Source organism: Lycorma delicatula, chromosome 5 (genome assembly GCF_047948215.1).
Source record: "Lycorma delicatula isolate Av1 chromosome 5, ASM4794821v1, whole genome shotgun sequence".
Lineage (NCBI taxonomy): Eukaryota > Metazoa > Arthropoda > Insecta > Hemiptera > Fulgoridae > Lycorma > Lycorma delicatula.
In genome coordinates, this window is record NC_134459.1 from 52,816,166 (window position 1) to 52,834,698 (window position 18,533).

The 18,533-nt window shown below is 30.0% G+C and overlaps 1 protein-coding gene across 5 annotated transcripts in view; it reads left to right on the forward strand.

The window, feature by feature from the left end:
- Positions 1-18,533, forward strand: part of msi (RNA-binding protein musashi) — a 1,037,545-nt gene that overhangs the window by 626,178 nt on the left and 392,834 nt on the right. The window contains exon 3 of one of the 5 annotated variants that reach the window (XM_075366117.1): positions 7,150-7,193. The exons of the other annotated variants lie outside the window; for them this stretch is intronic. The gene's annotated coding sequence lies outside the window, so the exon portion shown is untranslated. The remainder of the gene's footprint in view (positions 1-7,149; positions 7,194-18,533) is intronic. 5 annotated transcript variants of the gene reach the window in all.

The window sequence follows — 18,533 nt, forward strand, 5'->3', positions numbered from 1 at the left end:
CATAAACTTTCAATAAAATCTTATTATCTTAGTTATGCAAGTTTGTTAAACACTTTTTTATTTTTACTCATTATTCACTAACTCACTTTTTCACAGTCCTCTCTCTGACCACTTAAGAAAAAGTGTCAAGAGCTGAGATACTGTTGCCTGCGAGATCTTCAGGTTTTTTTTTTTGGCGTAGATACTTTTTTGCTTGCAAGATCTTCCGAACGAATTTAAAAAATGTAAAAAATTGTAATATGTCTTTGCGCGGTAACCTTCTACCTTCTATATATACATATATGTTAGAAAAATTATATAAATTTATAAAATGGATTACAACGAAAAATAATTTATATCTGACGAGATGAAAAATGTATAAAATATTAATGCGTTAGAGATGATGAATATAGAAACTATAACGGAAAGTTAACAGCATAAAGTAATATCGACCGATGTACAAATTTAGAAAAGAAGAAAGAAAAAATTAAAAGTTAACTTTTCAAACCGATTATTAATTATGTACGTACAGAAAATGAATTTTTAAATTTAATAAAAAGAAACTTTTGTATGAATAAAATTAAACTTATTAGTATTGGGGTTGTAGAAGGACATTAAAAAAATTGAAAACATTAAAAAAGATGAAAACTTTAGGAAGAAACGAAGGAATGAATTATTTATTTTAAATTTAACACTTACAAAAAATTTTATCCATTGACCTATTTATATACATAAAAATGAATATTTCTTTAATTGTCACGTATTCGTTCCTATACCTTCATCTGATTGAGTCGAAACTATGGTGATTTGTTGTGAGCACGCCCGCGTTGGTTACTGAATTAGTTTGAACATACTAGGTGGCACTGGGGTAGAGATAATTCGAAAAATTGTATTTATGGTCTGATTTGGCTCATATTCACAGAATATATATATATATATATATATATATATATTAGTTACGTGAAAAGAAAAATTTTTGCAAAAACAATACCCGCTAGGTTGGGCCGGTTTCAAGATATTTACGAAAAAAACGAACAAATATATAAATATATATATATATATATATATAAAGAAGAAAGTCTGTTTGTTTCTTCTTTTTATTTATAAAAAGAAGTAAATCTATTTGTATATTGTTCGTTTGTTTCGTAAATATCTCGACATCGGCCCAAGCTAGCGGTTATAGTTTTTGAAAAAATTTTTCTTTTCACGTAACTAATATATATTCTGAATATGAGCCAAATCGGACCATAAATGTAATTTTTTATATGTCGTCTGATGAAGTGGAAGACACTTCCCTGCGACATATAAGAGAAATGATGAAAACGGAAATTTGATCACATCCCTAACGTAGACTATCAATTCGCGGTATATGTTAAAATTACAACTTGATTTGATGAAATCCCTTAACTGTTTTAGTGAAAAGATGAAATAACATTGTTTAGATATTAAATGTAGAGTAGGTAATACAACAGTAGTCATTGAAACACGAATTATTTATTCCAAACTAATTAACAAAAGAAATAGGTACTAAAGCTGATATTTTTAAAAACAAAAAGGATATATTTAGTGAAATTTTAAACATTTAAGTGAATGTTAATAAATGTTAATAAATAATATTCATTCATTTTTATTAAAACACGTTGCTAATTTGTGGCATCTCGAGTTACAAAGTACGTTCATTTTTTTACAGGCATATCTTTCGGTTTACATTTTATTTTGGACTGTTCACAGAAACACTTCTTAAATCCTTGACCTTCAAATAAGGATAATTTTCCTATCTTACGCAAACTTTTAGTCAGTGGAACTGAAAAGGTAAAACCTAATAACTTAACCTTTTTATATTTTTTTCTAACCTTCGGGTCCGCAGTCAAGCAATTCTTTCCGCAGAGGATGAGATGAGTGTTTTGTAGCGTGTGTGAAAAATGCCATGCCTGACTGGGATTCGAACCCGGGTGAAAGGCCGAGACGCTACCACTCGCGCCACGGAGGCCGGCATAATAACTTAACTAACCTAAAACCCCCTAAACTTAACTTAAACCTAATAACTTAAATGTAAAATCCTAATCTATTTCTGTGGTGGGAGCGGTGATGTAAAGGGCAATGGTAACAAGCGAAACATAGTGAGTCCTGACTTGTTCATTTCATTTTTTCACTAACACAGTTACGGGATTTGATCAAATTCCGAAACTGTTTTAGTGAATATATATATATATATATATATATATTTATAAATTACATTCACTAAAAATGTTTAAAATTTCACTAAAGATATCCTTTTTGTTTTTAAAAATATCAGCTTTAGTACCTATTTCTTTTGTTAATTAGTTTGGAATAAATAATTCGTGTTTCAATGACTACTGTTGTATTACCTACTCTACATTTAATATCTAAACAATGTTATTTCATCTTTTCACTAAAACAGTTAAGGGATTTCATCAAATCAAGTGATTCAAATCAAGTTGTATTTTTAACATATTCCGCGAATCAAATTTCCGTTTTCATCATTTCTCTTATATGTCGCAGGGAAGTGTCTTCCACTTCATCAGACGACATATAAAAAATTACATTTATGGTCCGATTTGGCTCATATTCAGAATATATATTAGTTACGTGAAAAGAAAATTTTTTTCAAAAACTATAACCGCTAGCTTGGGCCGATGTCGAGATATTTACGAAACAAACGAACAATATACAAATAGATTTACTTCTTTTTATAAATAAAAAGAAGAAACAAACAGACTTTCTTCTTTATATATATATATATATATATATATATATATATATATATATATATATATTTTTATATATTTGTTCGTTTTTTTCGTAAATATCTTGAAACCGGCCCAACCTAGCGGGTATTGTTTTTGCAAAAATTTTTCTTTTCACGTAACTAATATATATATATATTCTGTGAATATGAGCCAAATCAGACCATAAATACAATTTTTCGAATTATCTCGACCCCAGTGCCACCTAGTATGTTCAAACTAATTCAGTAACCAACGCGGGCGTGCTCACAACAAATCACCATAGTTTCGACTCAATCAGATGAAGGTATAGGAACGAATACGTGTCAATTAAAGAAATATTCATTTTTATGTATATAAATAGGTCAATGGATAAAATTTTTTGTAAGTGTTAAATTGAAAATAAATAATTCATTCCTTCGTTTCTTCCTAAAGTTTTCATCTCTTTTCTCTACTTAATTTTTTTAATGTCCTTCTACAACTCCTATACTAATATGTTTAATTTTATTCATACAAAAGTTTCTTTTATTAAATTTAAAAATTTATTTTCTGTACGTACATAATTAATAGTCGGTTTGAAAAGTTTACTTTTAATTTTTTTCTTTCTTCTTTTCTAAATTTGTACTTCGGTCGATATTACTTTATGCTGTTAACTTTCCGTTATAGTTTCTATATTCATCATTTCTAACGCATTAACAATTTATACATTTTTCATCTCGTCAGATATAAATTATTCTTCGTTGTAATCCGTTTTATAACTTTCTACTTTTTTCTTCTTCCTTAGTTTGATTTTTTCCCAATTTTCCATTAATATTTTGGTGCAGTTGCTATTTATATTATTACTTTTTTCTAATGTGTACGTTGCAATCTGTTGAATTAATGAACAATAAGCAACCCCCTCCACAGCTTATTAAGATGAGGATGATATGTATGTCTCAGGCTGACCATCCTTGAGATTGTGGTTAATTGAAACCCACCACAAATGAACACCGGTACCACGATTTAGTATTCCAATCCGTATAAAAGTAACTGCCTTTTCTAGGATTTGAGTCTTAGAACTCTCGACATCGAAATCAACTGATTTGCGATGACGCGTTCACCATAGATCCACCCGGTGGATTGGTATCTAGTATTCAAATCCGTATAAAAGGAACTAATTTTTTACTTGGATTCGAACCTCAGAACCTTCCATTTCGAAAATCAGCTGTTAAACAAATGATTTGCGGCGACGAGTTAACCACTAGACCAGCCTGGTGGGCTAATATATTAATATTTAGGAAAAAAAAATTCAAATCACATATTTTTCATCTTATTCCCTCTTTGTCTGAGTTTTTTACTTTTTAACATAAAATTAAATATGTTTAAATGTTTTTGGATACACCTGAATACATTTAGCTTTCTTTAAACTCTGTTAAAATCTTTTTGTTTTATAGCTTAATTCTTACACAACTTTCCTTACAATAATTGTTGTTGATTTTGTATCTTCTTTTATAATTTTTTTAAAGAATGCAAGTACATCGCAAAAATAAGTTATTTTTATTGTGGAATAAAAATTTAAATATTTATAGAATATATTTAATAAATAAAAAAGTATTTTCTTAAAAAATGTTATTTGCGAAACTAAATATTTAATTATTTAAACTAATTTTCATCGGTAGTAATATAATCACTATGTATGAAAATTCATAAGTACTTGTTTTAATATTATTGTTTGCTTGACTATGAGAATAGAATTCCGTTACGATAACTTCTCTGTTTATAACATAAAAGTTTAATCAGGTTAATTGAACGTACACTGGCAAACAATCGGGAATAAAATAACTCGTTGTGTAAATGGAATAATAAAAATTAGACGATGTAATAATAAATGAAATCCATTTGTAACTGATCATTAATAGTAATGAATAACAGTGTAGAGTTCGAAATAAAATTCGTCTGGGAGTTCAATTAAAATCTTCTACCTAATACTTGAAAGATTTAAACTTTAAATGTCACCTTTAATTCGTGAGGAATAAAATGCTGAAGTCATCGAAAAATGCGCTTACGAATACATTCATCCTTAAACGCAACACCTACATACACCTACAAACACACTGTCAACTTCAACCGGATGTTTTCGAAGTGATAACTCGTTTACATGAAGTTTGTTCAGCGACTTAAGTACGTAATTTCATTTAGAATTTGACCTGCTAAAAGTTAATGTAATAAGAAAATCATATCCAAATAAAAAATATACTTAACCGACTTACTATATTAAAATTAGATTGATATTAATGACTCAATTTCAGTTCAATTTTTTTTGGTACTTTAAAGTAAATAGTTTTCATAATTTTTAAAAACTTATTATTATACCGATGATAAATTCAATATTTGGATATTTAAATCTCACAAATAACTTATTTATTTAAAAAAAGGTGTCGTGTGTTCACGGCTCGATCAGGATATTGAGAGATTAACAATTGAAAATGTTTATGTAATTAAAATTTATTGGTTTAAAAACATAAGTAAAATAAGACAAATCAATAATAATAATAAAGACAATAGTAATAATAATAATCAACGACATTAATTAAACATAATAAAAATAGTAATCACAACCACCATAATAATCAGAATAATAATAATGACAACAGCAAACGATAATAATAATAGTAATAAACAACAATTAAATACAAAATAAAATTTAAAGTAATCGTCAGGATTTATTCACTGGTAGATAAATATTGAAAAACAGAATTCAGTCCCATTGACAAAAGACATTAGCATGACTCCTAATCTTAACATTTTTAACTACTCTAGTCCTGTATTAACAACAATAGTACAATAGATAAGATAAGTATAAAGTTCTTGTAATGCAAATACCTTTGCTTTCACAAATAAAACTACCCTAACAGTTTATGATTGTAATTTATTACATTATCTTTTTCATTTATAGTCTAATAGTAACTCACCGAACCATTTCTTGTTTTCGTATACTGTAATTACTTGTGATTTCACCTTAATCGCGTCAGACTCGCATAATAAGTCTATCGTAGGACTCTCGCAGAACTCACATCATAACGTAATTTTAAAAAATCATTTTTCAAAATCAACCTATAATATTTTTTCGTCTTCTAAGGACCTCAACTGATACAATTATTATTGTTTCATAGCATGTATATAGTCAGTTAACTGTAATTTTTTTTCTTCATAATCATCATACTATCCTGATGTCAAAAATAAAATAAAAGAAACAAAAAATGTTAAGTCAAGATTTATTAACATCATTTAATTTTCATGTTGAGTGAATTTAGCGTAATTTTATTTATAAAATTTCATCAGCGTACCTTATATTTTATTTTAATATATTTCATAAGTACGCGTGAAGGTTATGTGGGTAGATGATGGATGCGTCCCGAGATGCGAGACATTTCATTATAAACGTCTGGAACTGTTTTTTTTTCCACAAATATTTTAATGTCACTTATCTCTATTTGTACATTTATTCCTTGTTAAGGCAAGATATTTTTTAAATGCCTTTTATTAAATTATCTGTCTATTAATAATATTTATACATATTATGATTTTTAAGTACTTATTATTATTATTATTATTATTTAAAATTATTTACTTCTTGAAGATTCCTAAAATATATATAATTCAATATTTGTTTTCCAATTTTTCAGAACACTTATTAAAATTTTTACATTTTCAAAAGAATAAATTTCACTTCAGTTAAAGTTACCTAAAAAATAATTAGGTGCCTGTTAATAAATAAGGGAGCTGTAATTTTTACCCTTCGCTTTATTACGGATTTGGTAGTCAAGAAAGATGTGGATCAAGAAAAATGTTCATGAAGTCCGTATGTACCTATCTCATGAAATTTCTTAATATATTATTTTATTAATTCATAAATACATTAATTAAAAAAAAAAATATTGATGTTACCCATTTTTTAAAACTTCAAAGAAAATATTAATACTTTAAATTTACTTTTTATTTTGTTTTACTTTTTTTCCAATATTCAATACTTAATTTAATTTGCACATAAACGGCAACCATGAAAATTCTGATTTCTATTGAAAATAATTAATAATTTTAGAAAAATTAGACTATCTTTAATAAATCTAAGAAAAAAATTTCCTAATATGCTTTAAAATGGGTAAGAGACTATATATGTAATTGACATTTTATACATTCGAATTTAAAGACTTTTTAATCTTAAATTTGATTTACCATAAATTTTTAAGATTCGAATTTAAGTGAAAACTGTGTTTTAAAATTATAATCAAGGTTAAAGCTATACCAGTTAAAAAATCGTTTTGAATTTTTTACATATAAAAAACAGTCCTCCTTTATTAATATAGTATTTGAATTTGTCTGTGAGCGCGCGCTCATGTGAATATATGAATATACTAATTAAACCATTTTTTTTTTGTTGCAGGTAAGTTGTATCTTGACTGAGATTTGTAGTTACACACCCTTACTGTAAGTAAAACCTCTTAAATTAACAGACACTTCTATTTTTTTGTCAACTTACTTCTAATTTTAATTTTAACTCATCCAGATTACCACACGTCTTCTTTAAATTAATTTTTATTTGATTTTACTTTTTTCTTTCTAATATTTCAATTATTTATACACAAACGAGGACAATGAAGGTTTGAATTTCTACTGAAAACAAATTAGAATTTTAAAAAATTGGAATACCATAACAAATTTAAGAAAACAATCTCTAACTATACTTCAGTAACCTAATTTTTAGTTTTGAAGTGATAAATAAACCATTTATTTTATATTTAATATACTTGACGTTTTATACCGTTTAAGTTTCGAATTTAAGTTAAAACTTTGCAAAACATCTATTCTGGGGTTTCCACTTATAACTGGTCGTGAAGGGATTTAAAAAAGTGTATCTTCAAGATGCGACTCAATATTATCTCTGCATTACAACCAACTTATTAGCCAACGGATCCAACAAAGGACTTGTTGAACTTTTATGTCAGCTGGGGAATTTCTTCCTTTTACACTACGTGAGAAATAACTATGATTTTACGCCCGACCATTCACCTCTTCCCCTAACTATTAGCATAATGGTTATAAAGAAGCAGAATTCCCCGATTCTCCATAATAATAGGACTGATTGATGAGGGGGGGGAGGCTATCGAAATTGGGTAGAAACGAGCTACCTGTGGATGTACCATTCAAGTGCGTAGTTGATTCGATAATCCTACCCAACTTAAACCTTAGTTATACAGGAGGTGGCATGGTTTTCGACACCCGGGGAGAGACATGAGAAATGAGAAGGGAGAGTTGAAGTTGAGACATGAGATGAGAAAGAATTAGAAGGAGATGGCAATGCTGTAGAATATCATAAGATAGAACAATTCTAAACAGGACTGCCCTCAGGTTGAACTAGCTCGTAACATCAATAAAAAATGAAACATTTTGGAGTTACGTTGGAAATCTTTTCCCTCTTAGCAAAGATGATTATTCCTTTGGAAAGTCACAAAAAAAGTTTAAACACCTCCACTCTCGTTTCCACCTTTAAGGACATCAAATGCGTCAGCCAAAAGGCCGAGTTGTTTGGTGTGCGTATGAGCAAGGTCTTCCCGCTATGTGAGATAAGGGGAAATGATGAAAAAATTATTAATTTCTTGAATAGCCCGATTCCCTTATGTCTCCCTATAAGACCCTTTTCATCTATTGAGATATCATATGAATTTAGGAGAATAGAGAACTTAAAAAAAGATTCCTGGATTTGATTCGGTTACTCAAAGATGTTATCTATGTTACCATCTAAAACCGTACTGCACGTTACCCACCTTTTTAATGAAGTCCTTCGCACAAGGAATTTCCTCTTCAAAGTGAAAAGTATCACAAATAAGAATTGTCTTGAAAACCAGGTAACGCGTGCATGATGTATCATCTTACAGATCTATAATCCTATGGCCTATTCTAAGATCTTTGAGAGGCTCTTACTTTTACTTTTGAGACTATAACTTATTTTAATAAGCAAAGATGTTATTCCCATCTATCAGTTTGGCTTCAGAAGTGGTCATTCCACTGTGGAACAAATACACAGAATTATTATTGTTATTAACAGAGTGTCTGGAAAGGAAGGAGTATTGTTCAGTGACATTTTTGGATATGCAGCAGGCCTTTGACAAGATTTCGTGCCCTAATCTTTAAAAGGTGAAGTAGAGCCTGTCCTACCATTCCATTTAGATTAGCATAGCTACCTGGATAGTCGTTTTTCACAAGTTAGATATAATTAGGAGTGTCAAACTTCTCAGGAGCTTCACAAGGTTTAGTTTTGAGACCGATTTTATATCTTATTTTCACTGCAGACCTTCCTAGTCTGGATTATGTTACAGTCGCATCATTTGCGGATGATAAGGGAATCTTGGTGGTTATCGAACCTGAATCTAGACTCGGGTAAATATCTTTGGATATTATCAGCGTGTGGCTACGTAAATGGAAGATTAAAGTTAGTCGGGCGAAGTCAAATCACGTAACTTTTACAATGAGGAGAGAAGACTGCTCCCGACTAAACCTGAATAATATTGATATTCCAAATACCAACACTGTACGGTACCTAGGTTTGCACTTAGATCGTCGTATGGCATGAAGAGATCACTTTAGAGAAAAAAAGAAAGCAACTAATCATTAAGTTTAAGGGGAAGGAGTGATTGTTGGTCAAGGGATCCCGGTTATTTCTATCAAACAAAATATTGTATAAGATATTTATAAAACCTATATGAACCTACGGCATTCAGCTATGGGGTACAACATTTAACAATAACATCAATGATTCCAGAACAAAATACTCAGAAGCATAGCGGAACCGCCGTGAGAAACAAAGAAAATAGCGGAAAGGTTCGTGAGAAATAATGGGATCCTCGAGTATCTGGAGATCTCATACGTTCTTGAGGAGACTCAACGACTAAGCTCGAAATATATATCTAAGTTAAAAAAAAGCAATATACAATATTATCTATATTTAGATAATAGTGAGGATATTAGACAACTGAAAAGGCTCCATGAGTTGGAACTGGGTGATGCTACCTGATGACTAAGATGATGATAACTTTCTCAGCTAGAACAATAACATGATAACAGATGAAAATTGTACTTCACTAGTTTTGTATTGAATATTATTTATTATGCTGTTTTGTTTGTTAGGTTTGAAGATTAGTACGTGTTGACTTAGGTGAGAATTCTCTCATCGATTATAATTATTCAACTTAGAGGACTATTATCTGATGTGTTTGTTTTTATCTCAATTATTATTTGTTTTAATTATTTTGCTATTTCTTGGGTATGTTAGATAACGTTATATTATTATAATCTCTTATTTTGTATTTTTCTGCAACTAATATATACTATTATTTATTTGTATTCTTCGAGGGTTATCACTGAATACAATAATTACTTTCATGTAGTTATGGAATTTATGTATCGTTTCAATAGAGGAGGAACTGATTGCAAATAAAGCATTGCAGCAAAAAAAAAGAAAATTTTATTTAATTTGTTTATTTAGTACTTTTATACTTTTCTAATATTATTTATATTTTTATGTTTTTAATATTTTATATGGAATTGTATCTTAAATTATATTTTATAATGACTGCATTTTTTCCCTCTAGGGTGGTCTAACAGTTAGCTCGCCGCAAATCAGTTGTTTAACAGCTGATTTTTTAAATAGAAGGTTCTGAGATTCAAACCCTAGTAAACGTTACTTGCTTTTATATGGATTTAAATATTTGACAATAGATACCGACGTACTTTTGTAATTGGGATTCAATTAACCACACGTCTCATGAATGTTCGGACTGACTATACAAGACTGCACCTCATTTACATATCATTCTCATCTCATTGGGCCGTCGGATTGCTTATTTTTCACTAATTTTTTCCCCCTTCTTCCCCCAACCGGATATCCAATTAAGTATAACTCAGTTGGGGAGAGTGTCCATTTACTCTAAGGAGGCGTCCCCCGCCCACCGGTAGTACGCCCGCCACGACAGGTTAGCCTCCCCGGTCTCGGATCTTTACTTCTTTGTTTGCCTGCCTCAAATTCCCCGCCTCAGAGATAAGGTCTGGCTACGCCGCCCCCCACCCCCTCAGCAGGGAACCGGGTCTCGGTCTTTATGCCACGCCTCAAACCGGCGGCACCGACCCCACCGAGTGCCAGGGCACCCGCAGGGCCGACACCGCCGGCCGGGACTCGGTCTTTCTTTTACCCAACTTCTCCCCAGGAGTTCCCTCCCTTCTCAGGAACCCGCATACCTCGGTATACGGGCCCTCCATGGAGGGACTGTCCTCCCATCCCTACTACATTCCCCGTCTTCTAGCTTCTTCTTCCTTAGATCGGAGAACTTCACCCGCAAACCTTCTAAACCAATTCCAGTTTACATCACTGAACACCAGCCAGTTGATTAAAATATCCGGTGTTAGCCTGTTTGCAGAGATCTCACTTCTGTTCCGTCAAACAAAAATAGTATGTTCAGCGTTGTCTATCTCTTGGCAGTAATCACACTGCGGTGTAGCCCTTTTTCCAATTTTATATAAGTACTGACCAAAGGAGCCAAGACCCGTCAATAATTGTGTAACATAGAAGTCTACGTTGCCCCTTCTTTTACCTTTCCAATCTCTTATGTTAGGGATTAGTCTTCTGGTCCAATCCCCCACGTTTGATCAAGCCCATGCATTCTGCCATTCCTGATCAATTAAAACTGCAACCTCATCTCTTGATAGTCCCGTAAATCTTAATGTACGCCCTTTGACTTGTAGTTCAATAGGGGGGACCTCAGTCAGTTTACACAGTGCATCATATGAAACAGCCCTGTACCCTGCAGCAACCCGTAGCAAAGCAAGCTGATGAACGCTTCTTAGTTTCATTTTGTTCCTCTGGATGTTCATAGCGTCTCCCCATACCGGGGCCGCATATAGTATCGTAGACGTAGTGGCTGCAGTTATCAACCTCCTAATCTCCATCGTGCGCCGTGGTTATGAAAGAGACCCCTCAGAGCCTTGATAGCGGGGGTTACCCTCTTACTTATCATATCGACATGGTTCCCGAATTTTAGGCTTTTGTCCAGTATAACTCCAAGATATTTTGCATTATTGACCTCTATAATTCGTTCTCCTCTAATGTCTAAGTTGATATTCCTTATCCGTCTTCTTCCAGAGAAAAGTATACAGCTAGATTTCGTAGGGGATATCTGTAGCAAGTTCCTTTCTAGCCACTCATCTATTATACTTAAAGCCCGATTGGCCTTTTCCTCTATGTTCATGACCTCCTTATCTTCAACTAAAACCGCTAAATCATCAGCATACCCTACCACGAATACCCCCTCCGGGTAGTTCAGTCTGAAAACCCCCATCGTAAAAGATGTTCCAGAGGATGGGTCCAAGTACGGACCCATGAGGGACACCTCCAAAAATTTGGAATATAGACTTCCCCTCTAGCTTTTCACGTCAATATATCTTTGATGAAGTGATTTTTCACTAATTGAACAGATTGCAACGTAGACATTAGGAAAATAAAAATTAATGTGTTTTTTACGCTGTTCCTATCAGATTTTGATCCGACCTGAAATAATACTGCAATAATTCAATTTTTCTTATTTCCGGAGTATCTCATCTGACATTTCTTGTGTAATACAATTTTATGCAGATAAAATATAATTTCATTTAAGATAATTAATTACATTCTTATAAATATTATTAAAAATTGTATTGTATTGAACGTATTGAATGCTGTTATTTAATGTTTCAACAATCTCATTTATCTAGTAGACATTTAGTGTAAAGTAAGTTCGATAACTTATTTCCGTAAAATAATATAGAGGGAACACAATGATATTTCGTCTGCCAAATAACAATATTAAGCATTCTGATAGAAGCAGAAAGTTGTAACGATAATTTATTTCTCTAAATACATAAGAATGTTCATTTATGCAATATTTTCCTATCAAGCCGACCGGTAGCTTCTTTATGTTCATACAAAAGATTATGGGTTCGAATCTAGTTTGCGTTTGAGTTTTTAGATGCATTACGTTATTTCTCATTATCATCAAACTGTAAATGTTCGATTATTATCTGTTGTACTGGAGAAAATAATAAATATGCAATTAATAAATTAAATTTAATGAAAATAATATGTTGTAATATTCACTTATTATCCTAATATAAATTTTACAAACATAAATAACGCTGTATTTGACATAAAATAATTACAGTTTAACTACAATTGAGATAGAAATAACTCGTCGGTATATAAGTAAATTCCTAACACAGAAGAATTTCAACTATTAACGGAATTTATACTTAAATAGGAGTAGTTTAGAGTTAACCAAACAACATTAATGTGTTATAAACTTATGAGTGTGAATTTCAGCTAGGATTTCTTAAATTAATATAAATTTACCTTAATTTTTATTAAATAAAAAAAATGTTACTGACTTTTTATTTAAAATGTAAAATGTACTTGTTAAATATTTTACATTCTAAGGAAAGTTTATCGAAACGATTTTTTTTTTACTTAAAAAAGTATAAATTTTTGGAAAATGGAATACTTTAGATTATTTTCTTCTTTTTTTTGTTATATAACAGATGATTGGAAATTGATAGTCAACTAATTAAAAAAAGCAGTCGAATGACATTACCTTTTACCCCAAAAACCTTGTGCAATTCAAACTTTAAGAGTCTGATATTTAAAAAATTAAAAAAAGAATAATTTACAAAAAAACTTTTAATAATATTGAAAAAATAAAGTGTGACTTTTATGAAAGTAATGAAAAAAATTTCTTCTCATGTTAGCTGCGGAATATAATACGGGTGACAAAGCTACTTTAAATTTAATTGGCCTATAAGTGATGAAGAAAAATGCAAAAAATGTAATTTGTTTTTTATTTTTATTTTTTAAATTATTTTTTTTACAGTTTTAGTGGTATCTAACGATAGTGATATGTATATGCAATATAGATATATTACGTATATATATATATATATATATATATATATATATATATGTATAATTAAAATACGGGTGGCCTACAAACGTTCTGCCCAAATGAGAGCAACATTTAAAGTAAAGTTGCCAAGAAAGGAATGATCGTTTAAGGAAAAATTTGGACACCATATGACTTCTTTGCACGCCTGTTAAATTACATATACACATTTTTGGTAGATTTCATAAGATAGTTACCTATTGTAATGGGTGCCGTGATTCAACTTCCGAAAAATTTTGACATATCTTCGTATTTCACATTTCCCAGACTCCAAATCCATCATCAGTTAAAAAGTTTATATATATATATATATATTTAATGTATATAGTATAATGTATAGTATATATATATATATATATATTATATATATATTTAAATTTCTCAAAAGAGAAATATATATATTTCTCTTTTTTTGGGCACGATAACTGCAGTAATTTTAAGCCAATCACTTTCAAATTGATACATAAATTATAACGACTCAAAATCTCGATCGGGTTTGTTAATTGACAAATTCGACCATGGAGGTGGAAACGGGCGGGCGTTTTCGAAAAAACAAAATATCGCTATAACTTTCTTATTAAGTAAAATATCGAATTCGTTTATAGTTCCTACTATTCTTTGGATAAAAGCCTAAAATTTATATAAGTAATGTTTTTGATATCACCAACCCCTGCCCAAAGGTGTAAAAATTGGGGTTTCGAAGACAAAAAAAAAATCATACCTCCCTAATAGGCACAGTATCGAATCGGTTTAAAGTGGCCGTTAGTCCTCTAAACATTACCTAAACTTTTGTTCGAAACAAGTTTTGATATGACCAACCATTACAGCAAGGGTTGATCAAAATGTTGCTAGAATTGTAAGAAGATGGCGGCGCTTGTCGTATGCTAAACATATGAAACTTTTTTTCACATGCAATGATTGTCGAATTCAGTAAATTTGAATTTTTTCTTAATCTTAAGGGTGAAATCTTTTTTATCCTCTACTTAGCACCGGGAATAATTGTTTAAGGAAAAAAATAGAGAGAAAAATGCCAGGAATACCTCCGGAGACTAAACAATTATAATATAGACTGTTATCAGTATATTAGTCATACGGGGAACAAAGAGCAACACTGTGCTGTTGCGAGCGGTCAGCAGGTAAGGGTTTCGAGCCGTTTGGTTTTTTTTTTGTATTTTTCCTTAGATTATCATCGGATTTGGTTAAAATTTATATGGGACTACTACGAATAATACTCTTCCGATTAAAATAATTATCAAAATCGGTTTACTAACGTCGGAGATAATATATATTAAAAATATATGATAAAAAATACAGTCGAATTGAGAAGCTCCTCCTTTCTGAAGTCTGTTAGTAAAAGTATTATTTATCGTAATCTTAGTTGTGTTATGAAATGCTAAAATGACATGAACTTCTAATGATAAAAAATACTAAAATTTAAAAAATGTGAATAATTTTTACAAATAATTTAAAACCAAAAACAATTTTCAATCATTGTAAATTATATTACCATTTATATTGTTATTATAATCACTGTCTTTGTAAATAAGTTACACTCTATTATGTTAATTAACGTTATTTTTCATAATTGTTTGAGAGAATGAAAAGAAGGAGATATACTCACTTCATAAGGTATACCTTCATGCAGTAATAATAATAATAACTTCATGCATACGTTACTTCATAAAGTATTCAAAAAATCTGATGTGGCACCATGTGACTTCCATGTACGCCTATTTAATTACAATACTTTTTTTTTTAAAATGAAAAGTACATAAAATTTTGTTTCATTATTAACTTCTAATATTTTTTCATATTTTATTTTTATGATTATTATTGAATTATTATTTATGGTAAAAGAATTTTTTTACAATAAAAGGTTAATAATTATAAATAAATAAATATATTTAAATTAAAAAAAAAAAAGTTAAAAGAACAGTAAATGAAGTCTGATTGGAACCGATGTGCCTTCTTGATCAAAATTTTTCTTTAATTAAAATTTTATTTTGCTATAACTCTGGAACGAATGAAAATAAAAATACCACTTATGATATATCATTGAATAGCTCTCAATAATAGCTTAATGTTGCAGTTAAGAGAAAGTCCGAAATCCAAATGTTTTTGGATTTTGAGTTTTTTCGAACAGTTTTGGTTTAGTCGATTGCAGACAAAAGATGAGGTGCACAACTAGATGTTTCAACAATCTTAAATCCCAAATTTTAACATCCTACGGCTAATCATTTTTGAGTTATGCTAGATACATACGTACGTACGTATGTACAGATATCACACCGAAACTAGTCAAAATGGATTCAAGGATGGTCAAATTGTATGTTTCCGTTGAAATTTGAAAACCGAAGTTTTTCACGATTACAATACTTCCTTTACTTCGTACAAGGAAGTAAAAATCATTTTTTTCAATTCATTTTTACACCATTTTATCCCTGTAAACTTAGAATATTAAAAAATCCTTACTTAGTATGCACTTACCTCATAAGAACAACATGTATACAATTTTTTATTAATTTATCTTCAGCTGTTTTTGCTCGGCGTTGATTATGAATCATTCGCGACATGTTCTTTCGTATATATAGATACGTGCAGGTGCATTCGAAAAGTAATTATACGGTTGTATATCAACACGATTATATGTTGAGGCATTGATTTCGATCGCTGCGAGATAGTACATACAATACGACATACAAACCTATTAGCCGCAGGATGTTGAAATTTTATTTAGAACTGTTGTAAGATCTAGTTGTGCACCTACCCTTGTGATTGCAATCGACTGAACCAAAGGTGTCCAAAATAGCCCAAAAACCAAAAAAAATTGGATTTTGGACTTTTCCTTAACTGTAGTTAAGATGATTTAATGAAAATAAGTGGTACTTATTTTCATTAGTTCCAGAGTTATAGCCGAATAAAGTTTTAATTGATGAAATATTTGGATCTAACAGGGGAAAGCACATCGGTTCGAATCAGACATCATCTTTCTTCTTTTTTTTTTAATTTAAGTATATTGATTTTATTAATAATTATTAATCTCTGATTGGAAAATAAAACTTTTACGATAATTAATAATTCAAAAACAATTTTTAAAAAATTAGAAAAATTATCAGAAGTTATTAATGAAATAAAATTTTATATACTTTTCATTTAAAAAAAAAGTATATGTAATTTAATAGGCGTACAAGAAAGTCATGTGGGGCCCACATCAGATTTTTTTAAATATTAAATTAGATTTTGATGTAGTTACGATAAAAGGATTTGCTTGTGTTAAAAAAAAGTGGGAGTAAGAAAGAGTAAAATAAGACAAAGTAAATAAGAAGGAAAGTATAAGGAAAACATTTTACTCCATTACCAAAAAATTTGAATTAAGAGGGATTGTACAAAGAACTAAATGTGCCAAGAAAGAGATAGAATAATTGATTAGGGAAATGCAAACGAAGAAATTCCGTTTAATCTTTAATTAAAAAATTGGAGCTATCCCAGGAAAGACTTCTGATATCCATGATGATAATCATCATTATAATAATATTAGTAGTTACCTTTTTGTAGATTTAATTTTACTTTATATTTCTTTAATTATACTTAGCTCCCTCTTGAAATTAATATTTATTTTTTATATCCTTTATTTTCATGCAAATATTCACTCAACAAAAATTAATGACAAAAAATACGAGAACATTTATTTTATTGACCTAAAACAAGCTTAAATGAGATAGATAAACAGAAAAAATAACATTTCTTAAAAAATTATTAAATAACAGTGTAATTTAAATTTGATTGATACTGTAAGATAAATTTTATTTTTTATAAATATTTAAATACTTAAGATTTTTCAATACTAATATTAGCTAAATTATTATAAACGAGCGAATACATTTTTTAATACACAAATTGATTCTTTTTAAAATAAATAGAAAATATTTAATATAATTATGTATTTAAATATTTAAATAAACACCATAAATATTTAATGAAACTGTAATTCCGTTTGCAATTTATGAATATTTGAGTGTTTTAAGGATATATTTTGTTATAGCGTAAATTTCTAGTTATGGGAAAATATGAAAGGTAAAGTGGTTTATATTTTTATTAATATAAATAATTAAATCTTTTATGTACAACTGACTCACAATCAAAAATGTAGATCATCAATTGTTAAAAGTCAATAAAAGTAGATAATATGACTAATTTTATTGTACTATTATATAATCTGGTATCATTAAGAAGATTTCGAAAGTAAGACTTTATCCGATAAAAATTCGTTCAAAGGTATTTCTTACAGCTACTGACTGGATAGAAAACAACAATTTTACGGGATAGCCCTTAAAGAATTCTCCTTACCGAATTGTACAAGTGCCAAGGATGTATTTACTCAAACAGATTACCACCTCTTTAATACCGATCTAACGAGAACATACATACCCAAAAAAAGTTCCAGTAGGAAGGATTGATCGCTGATAAACTCAAGAAGTGGATGAAAATGATAAATGAACTTCGTACCCATAAAGGGGTCGGGGTAAAGAACGCATTCAGTACCGTAGCTCAGGCTATCTTCACGGAGGGAACATCCATCCTTCGTAACATCAGATTATCTTTACCAAGGATTGGAGCAAAATAGTACCTATCAACGATTTGGTGCAAATCTGCTTAAACACTGAAAAAAATGTATTTTTACCCATAACCATTCGATAAGAAGCTTGGGCTTCCTTAAGAAAAAATCCCTTTCCTTTCCCAGTTATTAAAGTGTCAGGAAATTTTTTTCCCTTGATCTTGCTGGAACCATTCGTGTTTTTTCTACTATATG